The sequence below is a fragment of the Nylanderia fulva genome, unplaced genomic scaffold (genome assembly GCF_048542155.1).
Source record: "Nylanderia fulva isolate GAGA-0341 unplaced genomic scaffold, ASM4854215v1 Scaffold1, whole genome shotgun sequence".
In the NCBI taxonomy this organism is placed as follows: Eukaryota; Metazoa; Arthropoda; class Insecta; order Hymenoptera; family Formicidae; genus Nylanderia; species Nylanderia fulva.
Genome location: NW_028189192.1, coordinates 9,789,041 through 9,808,492, shown reverse-complemented (window position 1 = coordinate 9,808,492; position 19,452 = coordinate 9,789,041). Strand labels below are relative to the sequence as shown.

At 37.5% G+C, this 19,452-nt stretch overlaps 1 long non-coding RNA gene across 1 annotated transcript in view; it reads right to left on the bottom strand.

Annotated features, from left to right (window-relative positions):
• LOC114942112 (uncharacterized) overlaps positions 1–19,452 on the bottom strand; it is a 167,243-nt gene that overhangs the window by 133,438 nt on the left and 14,353 nt on the right. The window contains exons 2-3 of the long non-coding RNA XR_003821752.2: positions 3,854–4,086; positions 3,730–3,771 (exon numbers count right to left, since the gene is read on the bottom strand). This is a non-coding gene — a long non-coding RNA (uncharacterized LOC114942112). The remainder of the gene's footprint in view (positions 1–3,729; positions 3,772–3,853; positions 4,087–19,452) is intronic.

Here is a 19,452-nt window from a genome sequence, read left to right as displayed (position 1 = left end):
AGAAACCATTTCAGATTTAAAAATTCCCAGCTTCCGGCTTCAACCAGTCTGATCGATATGCGGATGATAGCACATCGTCTCGAAAGCATTATCTTCGTGTCAAGAAAAGTCATTTAAAGAACGAGGACCACGTGATGAATGATGAGAAGGATGAAGAAGAAGATTACGATGTTAAATAATGCCTGATTCCTAATTCAAAGTCGACAAATACTTTTTGGATTAACTTCGTATTCGCTCTATCAAACATTATACTTTAAAAAAATCTCTTGCGAGATATTCAATGATTTCGTTACATATTCCCTTGCTGCATTCGCTTTTTTGCGAAATCATCTCATATCTCTTAAAGTTATAAATGATATAAGTTGTCAACCTTATACACGGAAATGACTTTCAACGAGTTTGACTATTAAAAAATATATATATTATAAAAATATCGGAATATAAAAATCAAAAGATAAATTGTCGATACTTTCGAGCTATGATAAGCTATGGAATTATCTTTAAAAAATTCATAAAATTACATGACAATGTTGTCGAAAATTTTATCAACGTTCGACCGCGAACATTTGTCGCGAACGCGCGAGCTGTCAAGCGGTACTGCCATTCTATTACGCTGGATTTCATTTTATTTCCGGTTTGCGAGGCACCCTATTTCCGACTGGCGAAATATTAGTTCACCCGCAATTTACATAGAGACGCGAAACACGCTCGCTTGAAGAACCAATGTCGCGTGATAAATTCGCTTATCGGCAGCAACAACGACGACTTGACTGCCATATTTTCAATCACGACTCGTGCTCGCATTCTCGTACTCGTTTCTCGACACGATTGGTGTTCACGTGGTAAAATATGTTGCCGATTATCCTCTACCATATTGGGCAAAAATAACATTTTATAGCATTATTATATATCAACCAGTTATATAAAAATGTCTTAATTATTGCGATTGAGTGACTGCACTAGAAATTGCATTCGGCATATAATCATTTTTGCTATCAAAATGCCATAGTTTTGAATATATCTCGTATTATCTATTCCATTGTTCTTGACTTTCGATCCCTGCACACCGAATTGCAAGCTCGTTTGGCTTTCAGAAACTCAACGAGTAAAATCAGACTGTACTAAAAGAATCTCAACGTATTCTATTAAACGCTAGTTTATCAGAAAATCAATATTCCTGCGTGTTTATTGTTTCCTTGAGCTTTACCAGAATGACAGGATGGTTTTAATGTACTGCTTGGCCCTTTCATAAAGAAATTAAATTAAGCTTTTGACTCTTTCGTCATTTCTTGGCAAGATGAGAAGATTTATTTCAAGGAGAGCCATTATACAGTAAGTATGAATTTTAATTATTTCAATAAACTATATATTTTTTAGTCGAAGTAATTAGACTTCATATAATTACATTTTTTAAATAGCTATTCTTGATCTTTCTGATTTCAAAATGAGAATAATGAAAAAAACTGGAATTTTATTGAAATTTAGAAAACGATGTAGCATTAAACTTATATATCACAATAAATATATATATGATAAATTATTATTTTATGTTTTTCAATGTGCAGAATTTTTCTCTTATATTTGTAATATATATTGTTAAAATTATTAATTTATTATTTTGTGATCTTTCATACTATATCATATCAATACTAAACATAATATTTATTTTTGTGTATAAAATCCAAATTAATCTATCGAGCGCAAATATAGATAAATATGTCAGATTGATTACTTCTTTGGAAATAAAGGTGACTCTCGCATCGGCCAGATCACGCCCTGAGGGAAATTCGAGCCAGTTCAAAGAGCACGCCCAACGTTCGAGATACACCTTTCTTGTGTGCTTATGATGTATAACAGTGTCACGGGTAGCCCGTGTCAGAGAAGAATTACGACGGAAGTAAGAAAAAGGGAGGGAAATGGAGAAGAGTCGCGCTCGCGAGCTATCCGCCCGTCTCGTTCTCGAAGAGTGTTTGCTCGCGAGATGGAACGCAAATTAGGTTTGGACGGGGATCGAACCCCCATCGTATCGAAATAAAGGCGGCACGTAAAATATACGCCATCCAGCCACCCGTAATCTTTCGAAAGGAATGAGAGGAGACTATATCCCTGCACTAAAGCTTGTAGACGCTGTCAAGTCCCCCTGTACCATGGAGCAACGAAACGCTTTCCTTCGCAATGTCGTTTCGTATGCTAACCCTGATCTCGTGTGTACCTGTCTTTCTTTAAAATTGAGAAACATTATCAATCTAATGCATACTGAATCTAACTGCAAGAAGAGATCTGTAAAAAAATTATTTTCTTACAAATATATAAAAATAATCTGGTATGCGACAAAGCAATAGTCTTACCTGAGTTGGTGTAAAAAATATCTGTAATAATCCTCTAATTCGGTTTATAAAAAGTATTACAAAAAAATGCATATATATATATAAATATACAATATATATTGTATGTGCGATATATATAGTAACAAATAAATGAGATATATAAATACGTGAAAATACTACATATATATCTTAAGTATATAGTTAGTAATAATATATTCATGAAAAGCGGGGAGCGTATAATCAGCCGAAACGACTCAGAACGAGCATTATGCTAATTTCGAAACCTCAAGATATTAATGTCGTTTTGACGCAGTGCTCTTTTCCATTTCGTCAAACCTCGTTGCACGTTTCTGCATCACGCTTAACTCAACCGATCCGCGTCGTAATGGCGGCACGCCAGGAGAGTGACGAGTGTCTCTATATAAATTTAACGACACGCCGTGCATAAAAACATTTCTCCATTATACGGGATACACTCTACGAGGTAGCAGGTGTTAACGTTATTGCCCATTACAAAGTGCTCCTCTCGAAAAGATTTGCATAAGACGCTAGACGACTCATTTCGCGCGCGCGTTATCGCGCCATTGTCGCATTATGCATTCTGAAAGATACAGCTCGTGGTATCTTGCATAATTTGCGAGCGTAAAAAGACATCCTCCGCGATATCTCACTTAAAGACGCACCTGGTTGAGGAAACGGGGGAGTCTGGTGAATGGCGGGAATCTGTCGTTTAATAAATAATTGAACCATTGAACGGCATGAATTACTTTATTACTCTAGTCTTTCTCTTTTAGAAATTTGGAAAGAAAAAATTTAAAGAAAAAAAACAAAATCTATCATTATTTCATTACACAATATTTTTTATAAAAAAGAGAGATCATTATACTCATTCTAGTACATGCAAATAATCTTAAATAATGCTTTAAAAGCTTTTAAAAGTTAAGTACTATTATTTTTAATAATTAGATTGTACAAATTGTAGGGACGAATTTAATGGATCAAATGAGAAGAAAATGTTTTGATTACATAACAGTAAATTTCAACCGTATTATGCTCGAAATTCCAAAATTACACAGAAAACATAGAAAGCCTTCTCGACGGAAGGAAATGCAGAAATAAATTCAGCTATATACGGTTTCCGCGTATCCTAACCATTTCCACTCAATCGCATCGAGTACACCTACGCCATTATGTACCAAAGTATCTGGTTACTCGTGGCAGTAGTATCTACGAAACAATTTGTATCGAATTCGACACAGTTACTATTTCAAACGTACCCCCCAGTTTCCTCCCAGAGAATAGACGTCACAGAAACAAAATAATTTTCCTCGTCTTTTAAAAAATAATTTTCTACTTAACCACACACCGCTATAGAAATGTTATAAAACAATTTCTCACTCACCGACACGCCCAATAGCGGAGTTGTAGTACACAGCACGTTGATCTGAAAACAAAATATTCAAATTATGTATATACATGTGTGTTAAACAATGTAGTTTAGAAAAAAATCTTTTTATTTCGCATACTTTACAGTTGCCCCGCTGTTGTCCGATGCCTCCACGGGCCTCCTCCTCTCTTGCTCGATAGTCATTGCTCCTGTAGCACTCACGGCACTCGCGAAACTTTACACGACACTCCCGACACGACGGGTATTTCGAGACAAAAAAAACGGTACGAAAACTATAATCACGCAAAGTAACATATCCGTTCGACACTCGAAAATCTCGCAAACTCGCGCGCAGCTTATCAGCAATGCTACCTGTAACAAATAAAATACATATAATATATGTTAGAACAATCTTATTATTTTTTGCATTATAACATACATCATATAAATATGTAAGCTAAAGTTAAAGATAGATATAATCACGAGTCGTAACACATTCGTGCGCAACAGATAAAGTTAGGTTGGATTATGTTGACTATAGATTGATATAGATTTTGCATCGAAATATGCGTTTCGAACAATTACTACTATATATAAACGTTCGAATGATGATATGCGATTGATAAATATTACAATACAAAGGTTAGAAACAATTATGCTTACTAATTAATCACAACGGGACGCAGCTCGAACCGCTTGGTACTCGCGGTGTTTCGGTAATGACTGAAGTTATTCGCTATTCCGCAAATATCGGCCACTTCATTCTAATAGCGCGCGCGTACTATGACTAGTACTTAATATTAATAATTAATTAAAACTCGAGAAAATTCATTGGAAAAGATATAGCTTTAGAATAAGTATAATTCTTGAAAATTGACTGGTATCTATATTTAAATATAGATATAGATATCTGGTTGTCTTTATTTTAGTTTACATAATATTTTTTGCTTTTAAGAGGCAAAACTCTTTTTAAAACTCATGTGGAACTATATATTTTTTAATTCTATTAATTATTGATAAAGAAAAGGCCATAGAACAAGTGAGGCACTGTATGAATTTGGCGTCTCAATTTGCCCCAAGGCATTTTTGTTGTTTTAATGGCCAGAACTATTTGTTTAACTATCAACTCTAGAACTATTGAAAATAAAGCCAGAAATCTTAATTATGTCGATATCAGACACCAGCTTCACACATTAACCACACCAAATTTAAACGTACAAGTTATAAATAGTAATTATTTTGTTTTTGCTTTTATATCGGAGATAAATATTTGTTATTTTATTATCATTTTATCTTGATGTCGTTTTAATACATTTGCTATATTATATCGGTATTGTCATAAATCAATAGATAGCTCTAAGCTTGTTAACGCTGCTGGTCCGGATAAAGCATGTCACGTATCTAAAGCTTACGTCACACGACGATATTAAGACACGTTACCTGGAACTATTACGATACATAACTTTATTCGATATAAGTTATCTTTGTATGTAGTGAATTTTCTTTATGGTCACGCTGCAATGATCTCCGTTTAATTATTTTATGAAAAACTTAATTGTCTTCAATTTATTTTCTACAAATTTTAAGTTGCAATTACAATGTGCCAGAAATGATAAAATCAACGTGAATACAAGTTCTTTAATGTAAATTAAAATTATTTTGTACAAGATATATTTTTAATATGTAAATCAGTTTCTCAATTAACTTCTGCAACATCTTTGCTTAAATCTTTGCATAGATATATTTGTAAATCCATTTTGTAAATCAATATATAAAGTTTTAAAGCAGATTCATCAATAATTTACTGTTGCACATCAAATTTCGATATCATAAGCATAATTTAGAAGGATAAAGTGTATATGTTAAAAAATCGATGTAATAAAATAGATTGTATATTATAATACAAAATTGAATTTCAATATAATGCAATCAAAAACATTAGTGTTTAACGTTGCATTTCAGCTACCTCGTTACTGTTCAGTTGGTTCGCAGATAGACGCATGTATCGTTTGGAATCGCGCCACCCGATACGTAAGAAGCGTACATCTTCACGCGCTACAGCACATGAGATGACTATACCTATATACACGCTTACCAGGAGGTCGTATCTTCTCGTTAGCCGCGCGATGAAGCTACCCGCGCGCTCGGCGGAGTCACGTTTTTAATTTCTACCAGACCGGCCTTAGTTCATTTTCACACCCCCACAGAGAGCGAGAGAAACCACGCAAAGCGAAAGAAGAGAGAGAGAAAGAGCTGAACGTCTAATAAGTAAATAATAACTCGTTCCGCCACATAATTCCTGTTACACGGCTGAATTGTTGGGAGGCTTCTCTTTCATGTCTGGAGCGCGTTACCCGTTTCATACGTAATTAATACAAATGATAATCCCGGGCAATATCTCGTAGTACAGTCGTAGATTTGATTTGCGATAAATATGCCTTCTTCATAGAAAATTTGAAAAAATATAGTTAATGTTTCTGGTTAAAATTGTGGAAAATGTAGAACAAAATGCAAAAGTGCATTTAAACACTCGAAAAATAAAAAATCCACGTTACAAAATTAAAACGCTTTCAAGGATTATTGCGTCATTCTATACCTTAAAATATTGTTTTTTAATATATTTCCATACATATGTTATATTTATTTAAAGCATATTTGTAAATTTTGTTTGATGAAAATATCTAGTACAATCTTCTAAACATTGTACAAATGTGTATAGATGTCCATATTATTTATAAATAGATAATTATATTATTGGTGTAATTATGAAAATTATGGAACATTAACAAAAACAATTTTAAAATGAAATGACGTATTAAATGATTCAGTATACGCGCGTGTCTAACCGCGTTCTATACATTATTGATATTACGTATAACAGTTTCCAAGAAAATTCTAAGAAAATAAGTTGATATATTCTCCTAACATTTCCCATTTTCGCCTCACAATTTACTGTTACAACATTTTAAGGATATTAACATCGTCGCTAGTAATTTCCAAATAGATTATTCTCAGCGCAATCGCGAGCGCGGCGATCGAACCTAGACGCGTGTGCACCTTAGATAACTGGCGGACGTATCTAAAGGAGGGAATAAAACATAGAGGAACACGAGGCTTGGCGCAAGTATCCGAATACATAGACGTGTGTACCGCGGGATGGAAAAAAGGGGCGAGAGGGAGTCCGAGAGGGAGGCGGATAGCCCAACCTCCTTAGGATGCATGTGTTTGCCTTTAATACATTTTTCGACGATGTTGACCGAGGCGTATCTCCAACCGATTCACGTGTGCGCGCATATGTATGTGAAGCCAACAACCTACGGGGTTGCCACTAAAATATTCACCTTGTCAGAGCTGGCCCGCAAAATGTGGCTGGCAATTTCCGCGGTGCCAAATTCAAAGTGCTGGGAAATGAGAATGAGGAAGAGGGACGAATTCCCGAGAGAAACGCGCGCCCGACTTCGTAAAAAAAAATATCTTCGCTTTAATATGCATTGCGACTAACAATTTGAGACAGGAAAGCGTTTCCCTCTCGCTCTTCAGCTATTTCATACGCGTTTAACGTATGAAATAAACTTGAATTCAAAATATTTATATCCTGTTATTAATAGATATATAGAATAATATTATACAAATATATAATGAAATAGAAATGTATATGTATAAATGAAATAATATTTCTAAATCTATGAATACACGATATACTTTCTCTCTATACCCGTCCTAATTTATTTGCACAAAATATGGTCACAATTATCCGCGAATTACGTAAGTGTATTTATGTTTATCTATCTAAATAAGAGTCTTTCGCATGATCGCTATTCAAGGGCGACCGGCAATTTACGATATGACGCGTTTTGTCGTCTATCGCTACAATGGCCGAGCAATCTCCGGGGTGATTTCACGTGACGTGCATTTCGTCGTGAAGTCTCGCGGCGGCTCGTCGATCCAAAAGGATGGATTCAAAGAGCGCTCGCCGGCGCTATTTCCGCGAAAATCATTCGTGAAGGATCTCCTTATCTCACTATGCAAGAAGAAAGAAGGAAGGGGATAGAAATTGACAATTCCTCCGGTCTCAACCTGCGAGAGCGGCCCGCCCTCCCATCCTCCCCCGGGGTTCGTAAAGGTTTGAAAAGATGAGAAGCACGAGGAAGCAGAGACGAAGGAAGGAAGGGGCGCGACGAGTGTCCTAGTGCGATAGACGAGGAAAGAGTTCGCGAAAGCTACACCGGAGCAAAAGAGAAATGTGTACGAAAGAGCCAGAAGACGAGGAGATAGACTTAGAAAGAAGAAGAAGAAGAAGAAGAAGAAGAAGAAGAAGAAGAAGAAGAAGACGACGATGAAGAAGAAGCACTCGTACAGTGTTTGTCCAGGAGGAACCGAAAGAGTAGCGAGTGTGTTCGTAGGGAACGAGGGCAAGGGGCGAAAACGAAAGGGTGGCCACCCCTCTCACCCGACGGCCACCCACGTAGGTGGTGGTTGTGTTGCAGAAGAGCACGGAGGTGGGACGGCTTCGAGGCAGTCCTCTCTTAGAGCATTTCAATATATGGCGAGGGCCTTTGAGGTTGCGGGATAGCGGGACGAAAGGGGACACCTACCTCCACGGGGGGGAAGAGGGAGGAGGGGGGGGGAGGTGGGACGAGAGACGCTATTGATTCTTCTTTTAATCTCGTCGCGACCCATCCCTCGTGCCGACGTAGGGGGAAAGCGAGTGAAGGCGAAAGAAGGACCTAAGGGGCGGCGAGGGTGGAAGACGACCGTCCCCGGGCGAAGGAATCGGCGGGGATGAACCCTTACTTATTTGAATGTGTCGTCGCGCGAGACAAAAACGACGACGAATCCCTGAAATCGATGTGGCGTAAGCGCCACCACTGACTCGATGCCGACGCCGTCATCGACACTTGGCGGAATCGCGGAAACTCGATGGGCGCGAGCGTCGACACGCGCACGTGTGTGACGTACGAACAGAGATGTACGCGAAGCAGAGATATAGTATGTATGCAAGGGAGAAGGAAAGCGAACGGACTCGCCTCCGAGATGATATTTATGTGTCTATTGATTGAGTGCCGGCACACCAAGCGCTGCCCGGGGTTGTTTCGATTCTTGCGAACTCGAGCATATAGAGCATTCGAGAGAATGATCGTGAGATTCTCCAAATCATTCCTATTAATTAGTGTCTTTCACATTTTTTAGCTGACAGAATAGTCTTTAAGTCGTCGTAAAATATATATTGAAATCAAAAAATTTGCCGGAGATTTGTGATGGAGAAAGATATAGATGGAGAGTGTGTTGAATAGAAAATAAGTAGAAATAAAATTTTATTTACTCTCTGAAAAAAAACTATAAACTAAAAGATAAAAATTTAAAGAATGTTAAAGAATTTAAATTCCAATTAGAATAAAATTATTCTTAATCAAAAATTGACATAAAATTTTATATCAACACTCCATTATATTATATGTAATAAGTGAACGAAAACATGAAGTAAAAAAATATTCTACGATTATGTCAGATTTTTAGCAAAACAATATGAAAACAAACACGTCTACCATATATCAATGCATAATTATTTTAAACTGTCAAAAAATTTTAGTAATTTAATTTTATGTTATAGCAGACAGTTTCATAAGAGCTTGTCACATGTATATCGCATTAAAATTGTACATATAGGTATATATATATATATATGATATATGATTTTTCTCGTGATAACTTAGATATCTCACCATTATTGAGAGATTATAACGACATCGTCGTAACACGGAATTACGATATCCGTCCCGATTTTCGCGAGCGTAACGGCGCGTCGCTGCCTGCCAGCAACAGATCCTTAAAGCGTGGGCGTGTCGCACGTGCCAGCAGGGCATTAAAAGTCCATAAGTATGGGCCGCATGCAGCGTATAAAAATTCAGGAAACGCAATAAGCGCAACGGAATAAAGTCGCGCAGTTTCTTCCGTTATCCGTTATACGCCGCCTCGCCAAACTACCCTCCCTTTCCTCCCTCGTTGCGGCACTCCTGTGCGCACCACCACCCTCTCTGCACCCTTAATAGAAACAGAGAGGAAGAATGGGCAATACGAGGGGCAGCGGGAAAACCAGGGGAAGAGAGTGGGAAACGAGGAGCAGTCAGGGAGCAACGACTAAAACGACGGCGGTGGAAGACGACGGGGGTAGTCACCCTATTTTTTTTAGCCCGACTCTGGGGTAAGATATTGATTTTTTTATTTTATAATTAGGGGCTCTCGCACATCCCCCCGCCCCGCTTTGGCTACCAGAAAGAACACGTCACCCCCTGCGAACGCGTCCTCTCTCCGAAGAATTCGCCCCTTTTTCGCGAGATTCTCGCGAAAATGGGGCGAATGGTCCACAGACATGCCGTTTCTACACGCATAATGCTCATCATGTTCGCTATATAATACCAGCGAAAGTTAATCCTTCGAGATTGCAACGTAGTTTCGATTATCTTTCTCGACACCTTTTTCTTTTCCTCCTATACATTTATATATAGCTGAATATCGCCCATACAAGAGAGATGTTTGAAAAATATTAAATATATTCCGATTATTCCAGAAACAGTAAAGATGATATTATATTTCTCTAAAATATTAATATTATTTTTGAACAAAATGTAATATTTAGATCGAGTACATATAAATGTTGGATAGACTGTGTATTATTTTAGTATAGATTGTGTAGATCTACATTTTCATATAACATACACTATGAATTCTCATGTATACATACATACATATATATATATATATATTTATATTATGTTCTCCTGACATTGTCTAAATAAATTTATTTTCCATGTCGAGAGATCAATAACGTGTCACGAGCGTTCTCGCGCAACATCGATGATTTCGCAGGAAGATATGGCACGCTGCGCATTGGATTAAATTGAAATCGCAATCCCGTGCATTTCTCCATCGACACGTTATGCTCATCCATCTACATATAATCTACATCATTTCCGATTCAACCGAAGAATTAAAAAAGCTCTGATATAGTCACATATTTTATTCAATATTTATTCAGATAAAAAACATTAAAAATCTATATATAATTGCAATTTTTTTATATACAATAAGTATATAATATTTATCAATGTATAGCTCATCGGTTCGAAATATACTCTAATTTGCATAAAATTTAATCATTGCTCTAATTTTCTGAAGAAATGCGCAAAGATTGATTGAATCCACTTTATTAAAAAGCAGTCAGTTAATATGCGTTTCTAGCTTCAAAAGTAATTAAAATATAATTTATTCCCAATCCAGCTTATCAAGATGGAAACAATTGTTCAAATACGCGGATAGAAACAACGACCAGAATTATGCGCGTGAAATTAAAATCAGGTCTGAAAATATCTCGGGATCCGCACACGCGTATCCTATTTGCCCGCGTAACCATCACTTCCGATTCCCTTCAAAAAATCAAAGGCATCCCCGTGAAAATTCGTGAGCGTGGCGCCCCAAACAGGAAAGAGAGCGCGCGTTGAAAATCACAGCGCACCGGGCTAACTCTCTATTTCTTTCTCTCCTTCTCCCTCAGGCTCGTTCGTTTCTCCATACGAGATTCCAGGATTCGTAGAATTTCCACCGAGAGGGTGGCATGGGTGGGTGGCAGGGCTCGTCGTCGACGACGACGACGACGATGGGGTAAGTTCACTCGCGAGGCTGGAGGCCACCGAGGTATGGGAGATTGCAGCAACCCTGCAAAGTACAAAGAGGCGGCATAGGCGTCCCCCATCTCTCTCTCTCTCCTCCGTTCCTTCCCGACCACCACCCTCGAGTTCCCTTTCGCGCCCTCTATTTCTTCTCGCTCCCACTTTTTACACACCAAGAGCCCCGCCGGGTTCTCCTCGCATCCCTTCTCATCATTCCTCGTCGTCGGAGGTGACAATTCCTCATCTGCCTCCGCTCACACCTCTAGCTGATTCCTTTGCAACCCCCTCTATACGAGCGCCTACGCACACATACACACAAGCTCATACATACACACACACACGCTTGAGCGCGCGCGAGTGGGTAACCCACACCTACACGAGCATACATAACGAGTCGGCTTGTCACACACAGAGTATAATATGCAAAGACCCGCCTCCAGGTTGCCATGGAAACTCGGGAGCTGGTGCGAGAGGTGCCCGGCGAAGGGAGGTCGAAGCGGCGAACGTGGAGCGAAGAGAGGATGAGGAGGAAAAGGTGGTTCGAGGGAAGCACGGAGGGTGGAAGCAGACACTCTTGGAAATTTGTATAACTACCCCCAGGGGCGGCCAGAGGCGGTGGATGGGTAACAGAGGGGGACAGGGGGTGCTGAGTGTAGAGAAGGCGGGGGCACACACATCGATCCACCCCGCGCCCAGAGCTCCTTCGTCATCTCTCAGAGCTACTGCCACCCGTCCACCACCTTGCTCTCGCTCCTCTATCCACTTTTCCCTGCCGCCCTCTCTTTCACGGGCAACTTTCTGCGTGCCTGCAATGCCCCCAGTGCCGAGTGTTTATGTCATCGTTCGCGTTAAAACCGCCGACTAAAGTTCCCTAAAGTTCGACGCACTCGAGTGCAAATTAAACGAATGCAACCCGACACCGAGACAATTCGAATTAAACGCGCAAATGTTACGACTCTACGAAATTGTGCTTATATATATATATAGCGATGAAGTTATAAACACCGAAGCTCACATCGTGTATTCGAACAAAAAACTTAATTGTATATTTGAAACTAAACTTGCTCGAATATACTTGCATGTCAATTTAAGCGGTTAATATTTTATTATTTATTATATGTAACAATAAATTGTAACACAGAATAATTAATTAATTACTTTTCACATCCATATTTCTCAATAATTATCTCTTAAATTTGAAATTACGAATCTAATCACACAGATAATTAGATTGAAAAAATAATAAGAAAAAAACTTATCGCGCATTCTGACATTTCTCATCGATATAAATATCATCTTAATAAAATAATATTATTGAAATTCATCGAACACATTGATTATTTATTACCTTAATACTCAATTAAGCTGGGTGCGTAAAATATGAGTGCGTATTTTTAACACAACAAAAATATCAATTATTCATGTAAAATCATCAACGCGCACGCGTGCGCGTTTAAAGCAATGCCTGATTTCGCATTGTGCCTAAAGAGATCCATTTATTAAGACGTGTGATGTCGAATGAGGAAGATGAGACTTTATTCTTCTTAACAAGAATCTCAGGATCGTAGTAGTTCATTTGCCGCGTGATAAATCCACATGGTATGAACTCGTAATAACTTTGCTACAAGGATAGATTGCTCCCATATCTCAACAATTGTAGCGGAGCCATACATTATTTAACGCAAACATTATGCAAGGATTCTAGTTACAATCGGTAATTGTAGTCCCACCAAGATAGTCTTCGATCATGTGAGAGCGAGCAGCCCTGGGCAAGAAATTCTTCTTTATTGAATTGCTTTTGCTGCTCTCTCGAAAATAGGCGTATAAATCACGCCATGAGAGCGTGAAAACGATCTGTGGATGCTTCTATTTCGCTCGCAATTGCTATTTTGTATAGTTTCTTGATAGTAGCTCGATCTTTTGAATATCGAAAACCTGTCTTTCCTGTATCTTTTCCTTTATATTACATGTATATTATTACACAAAGATGTTAAATCAGAGTTATTTATTATTTGAATTCAATATTTTTCCTAATTAATTACAAAATAAGTTTTTTTTTTAATCGATTCAACCAGTCACCATTTCGGAAAATATGCAATTTTTTTTATTCTTTACATATAATTTTAATTTCTAATATTTATAATACACATATATATATAACTTATAAATTATAATATATATTTCATTTATAAAAGTATTAATATTCTGTATATGTATATTTCTTTTCCCTTTAAAAAGATATTTTCAAAACATATATACCATCGTCTTATTTTAATAATTTAGAAAACGAATCTGTTCAGAATCTAAAAGTCGATCTTCTAATGATAAATTGACGTTGAAAATATAGACATAATTTCATGGAACAAGAAAATTGATCAAAAAAAGGCAATCTATTGTTTTAAAATTAATTTCTGGGTCTGACCCAGAAATCTAGCACGACGCGGCCACGAGACTATCCAGGATTCATCCAACAGCTCCAGGAAGTCCGATATTACCTAGCACGACCTCAGGGAAAGGGGGTATCCATCGATTCCCCGACCTCTCATATAATCCGCAGCACACTGAGCAGTAGATATCTGCGATGAAAGAATCGCTCGCGGCGAATCCTGACCGCGGATATACACCAAGGCGATTCTAATCGAATTAACTGAACTTTCACCCGACTTTTCCCCCTCTCGACCCTGATCGTCCGTCGACTGGTCCCTAGCAATTACGATGGGATCCGTGTATTTTCCGTTCGCGCTTCTCGTTGAATGCATTTTTGTAGAATTGCGCGCGTTCGCCGATTCTCTGTCTCTTTCGTGCATTCTTAGACGGACGTGAACTATCATTTCTTCGGTTCTCCGAGTGTTGCGAGTCGTGTAACCAATATCTATTTATCGCGTGTTAAAGCGAAACAAGCAATAAGTTCTCAGTCTAATGAGAAAAATATGCATTCATTAGGGTCATGACGGTTGTTTAAGCGACGTGATGGACTAATGTCGAATAGTAATATTGACTAATTGGAGAGAGCTGGCTAATGTAGTCAGAAAGTTGTAAGTCGAGCAGTTAATCCATGATTAATCAAACTCTGACATTATTCGTATCAGATTGCGATAAGATTATGCGAAAAATAAACTGGAAACGCGCAAACGTTTTCACTTATGAACAAATTACATAAGTGTGTTACATAGGTTGAATAGATAAAAGATGAAAAGCATAAATGGCTCTTACTTGCCTTCCACCTCATCGGATAAATGCGCTTGATAAATGTACTTGTTGCGTGTTTGACGCAAAAAAAAAAAAAAAAAAAAAAGAGTATCGTGCCATAACGCGCGCAGGAGAGTCAACAAGGTTCTCTCTTTCTCTCTACTCTAGATCACGATAAGCTGTAAACAATTAAAGCGGCGAAGATTACGAGGTGAGTATCGAGGGGAAGGTGAGAGAAGGAGAAGAAATCGCATTACCAACTGCAACGTGGCGAAGGATAATCGTGGCTACGGGCTCGGTCATAATCATCATAACGATAATTACGTAGGTAAATGCGACTATGGACCAAAGGAGAGAAAGGGAGGAGAGAGACGGGACCCGATTCCTCTGCCGACCAGCTGTCTCATTCGATCTTTCGTTAATTATCGTCGTAAGCATCGAGTTAATTGCTATACTCGCTGTGCTTCTCGCCCGGCTCGTTCGGTTGTTCGATCGGTTTTGCTTTTTCAACCCTCTACTCCCCCTTCTTTCTCTCTCACACATAAATGCTTCTCCGACAACCTCTCGCTGAACCGCGCGATCCATGGAAGTGTAACGTGGGATCACGTGCCTCGTCTTTCAAGAGTCAAGATCCTCATCGCGCAAAAGACTCTCTTCTTCGAGGAAGACCGCTCGATGGCTTTTAGATTATCTATCGCACGATCTTACGAGCAATTCTTTAGAATTCGAAATAATCACGGAACTCTATAATCCGATTATTATTAAGAAATATATACAGCTGTTTGTGTCATTATTTTATTTTAAGTTTGATTTTTCGATAAATGTAAAAAAGAGAATAGATTTTTAAAAACGATGTGCAGGACAATGTTTTTATTTAATTTAATTCAAAAATATCTAATACAAAGTACATAATTAATACTAAGTTCAAAAAACATAACTCTTCTCCCTTTGTATAATTTTCAAAACATTCTTGCATTTTCAGTTTCTTGCTTTAAATATGTTTTTAGGAAACAAATTGAATTCTGACTCAATGCCAATGTAATTCCTTCGCATATCATGTTTGAGAAATTCATAGATGCAGATAGCGAACGTATTGTTCTGAAAGCATCTTTAGAAAGAGACACGTGTGGATACAATGCAAAAATTTCATACATAATATAAGCAAAGAACAGAAAAACTTCTTTTGCCGTTACTATTAAAATCTTACATTATTTTTATGAAAATAAAATGAAGCTTAACAATATTATAATAAATAATGCAAAAAGTTGTACACGTACTCTTAAATAGGCCTTAAGAGATCATATGATATGATACACTAGTCATATACATATAATATCTAAAAAAATTATTTTACTTTTCAAAATAAAATTTTCTTATTCTTTCTACAAAAGACACACATGTACATATACAGAGTGTCCGGTAACAAATGGATTCTTTGGTCAATTTGGGAACGATTTTTCTTCAGCGAAAATGTCGAAAGAGGTCATCATTTTTTACAACTTTCCAATACTTGTCATTATGTATCTTTATAACTAAGCCTCGAATTAAAATTTTATTATAGTAAACTAACTCGAAAATTATTCACTTCTCAACATTTTTGCTGAGAAAAAATCGTCTCCAAATTGGCCAGAGAATCCGCCCTTAATCATTGATCATCCGTTAGTTACCAGACACTCTGTACATATATCAAAATTTTCAGAACGCGTATCGCGTTTAATGAAATCTTGAATTCGAATTGTAATCGCGACGACCCGGGATGTTCCAAGACATCCCCGAGACATCCATCCAGACGATGCGATGGCGTGATCTCTAATTCGAGGTCGCACGGGGCGCGAATCCAAATGGGCCGAAACGAGCGGAGCGCGCGCGGTGGCGCGCAAAAATTACAATGTTATACCGTACGGTAGAACGTTGAATTGCAGAATCGCGGGACGACGGGTAAGAAGAAAGAGATACGGGGGGAAGGGGAGGACAGAGAAGGAGCCTTAAGCCTCGTAAAGGAGAAAGATGAGGAAACGGAGCGAAAGAGAAAGAGAATACGATCTCGCTACATAATGTGTGCGTGGCGTGGGTGGAGACTGCCCCACGGGGCCCTACGGGCAGAATTATCATACCTACACACACAATTATCATACACAAACACGCACATTGTACATATATATATATGTATACACATAGCGGAGCGGGGCCTGATCTAATCACACTCCCATATACATAAAATAACCGCTCTACGGGGCCCTATGGGGCACACACCGTGGCCGGGGTGTAGGACACGAGAGCGAGACCGGGATAGCGAAAGACGGAGAGCGAGAGAGGCGGATTGTTTTCAGCTGGGACTCGAGTATAAATTGGCCAATTATTCGGAAATAAGGTAATTATATAAGAAGGGAGTGATCTCCGATCGCGCGGATTCTCGAGAGAAGAAGGATATGAGGGTTGGCGGCGCGCGGACGGAGAAGAGCACAGAGAGAGAGAGAGAGAGGGTGGGAGCAGCGGGGGGTGGCAGAGGCGGGAGAGAGGAATCGAAGAGAGAAATCAAAGGCGATTATCTGCCTATGAGGTAGGAATCGTCGGCTGGCGTCGGTTCGCTCGCTCTCTAAGTATTACTCGCCATTGGGCCCCGTCGTTGCCGGCGGTGCAAAAGCGCTCGATGCCGAGGCAGATGTTTTTTCTAAATGGAGACGAATTAGCCGATAAATAATGATCGATCGAACGATCGTGCTCGCGACGCTGCCGTGAGAGTGAGAGATGGCCACCCCCGAAAATGTGCGCGGGGCTAAGTGAAGCTTTTGAGCCGACAGGTGTCGGATGATCCTCTCTAAGATATAATCCCTCTCGTGGATGGACCGGCAACATTTTTCGTGTTTCGCAAGCTAAATCATTCGTGGAAGAATCTGTGGACCGAAAATGAAGGGCCGCGAAATTTGCGAGACATATGCTAAGAGGTCCAATGTCTTTATTACTCGAGTAATTATTTTTGTCGAGAATTTTTTTAATTCTTCGTTTGCTTTTATATTCGCGCAGTAAGTCACTGTTTCATAAATGTCATTTTTATCATTTATTAAATTTAATCATTTATTAAATCAAAATATAGCGTGCATGTATGTACCTATATATACATTCGAGAGGTAATATTTTAGATTTGATTAAACTTTAATTTTTTATCGAAACAATTTCATCTTATTGGATGGAGGATTGTGATATAAAAAAATTATATAAAATATATATACCTATATAGATTTAATACAATATTTATATCTCCAAGTGTATAGATATATTGAACAATAACCCGTAAATAAAATGAAATAAACAATCGAAATATAACAAGAACGTTATGTCAAAATGGAAATAAATTGGTTAATAGCATTTTAATTATTAATTTAAAAATAGATTGTAGGATTATTATTATATATATAATAAATTATTATAACAAGATGGTTGGTGAAATTTAGCTATAATTCTATTATATAATAAAGGAATTTTCTGATATAATAGTTACGCATTGCCGTTTATCGTATCACGGTGAATTTATAGTCACGAAAATCGTACTCTGTTCAGTACTGTCGCTTCGTCGATAATGATAATCCGCGATGCTCTGTATCAGTATCCTTAAATATCTCCCGTCCGCAATAAAGAAGGAAGCGATCGAGTATTTTTCGATACGACAACGTACCAGCTTGTCTTAAAAGCCAAACATATAGCAAGTTCTGCGACGTAATGCGACATAATGGCACATATACATCGCAATTTTTAAAAATCTCTTTAAAAAATCAGTAGTTAAAGCAACTGTATGACGAGACATATTTATTATTTGGCATTACCAAAAATATTAGGGAAATATTGCAAAAGTCTTAATTAAAGTCATTTTTCTGAAGAACATACAATATTCTAATCCATCTTTTTATGAGTTTTACGCTGAAAAAAAATTATTTATTGAATCCGAATAAATATTTATTTCAAACTACTTTATAAATCATTTATTATTTGAAACTAATAATATTGATTTGATGTGAAAAAATATTAATATAAGAAATTCCTTTTACAAACGTAAATATTTATTTGTTTCAAATAAATGATTTATAAGGCAGTGTCGAAATAAATATTTATTAATTTAATAATAATTGTTTTCAGTGTATATAATATAATATATCGAATAATAAAAAAACACAGTCATACAATTTATTTATAATTTATAAAGATAATGTAAAACACAAATATAAATATACCGATTAAAAATTGTGATTAGCAAAAACCAGAATCATTTTGATGATTGAAAAAATAGAAAGATCAGATTAAAAATATTATCCTCGAAAGTGTTATCATTATATTCCGTGACACTTGAAATTAAATAAACGATGCGCGTAGCGTGAATATACGTAATCATCGATAGGGAAGAAGCGAGAGGTAAAACGGGATTTGTTTCAAATAAATGATTTATAAGGCAGTGTCGAAATAAATATTTATTAATTTAATAATAATTGTTTTCAGTGTATATAATATAATATATCGAATAATAAAAAAACACAGCCATACAATTTTTTTATAATTTATAAAGATAATGTAAAACACAAATATAAATATACCGATTAAAAATTGTGATTAGCAAAAACCAGAATCATTTTGATGATTGAAAAAATAGAAAGATCAGATTAAAAATATTATCCTCGAAAGTGTTATCATTATATTCCGTGACACTTGAAATTAAATAAACGATGCGCGTAGCGTGAATATACGTAATCATCGATAGGGAAGAAGCGAGAGGTAAAAAGGGAGAGAAGACATTATCCCAATTACACGTACGAGCGCTAATCGCCGTCGTGTGAGCCCCATATAAAGGCGCCCCCGCGCCAGGACATTAACATTCCGAAAAACCGGTGATTCT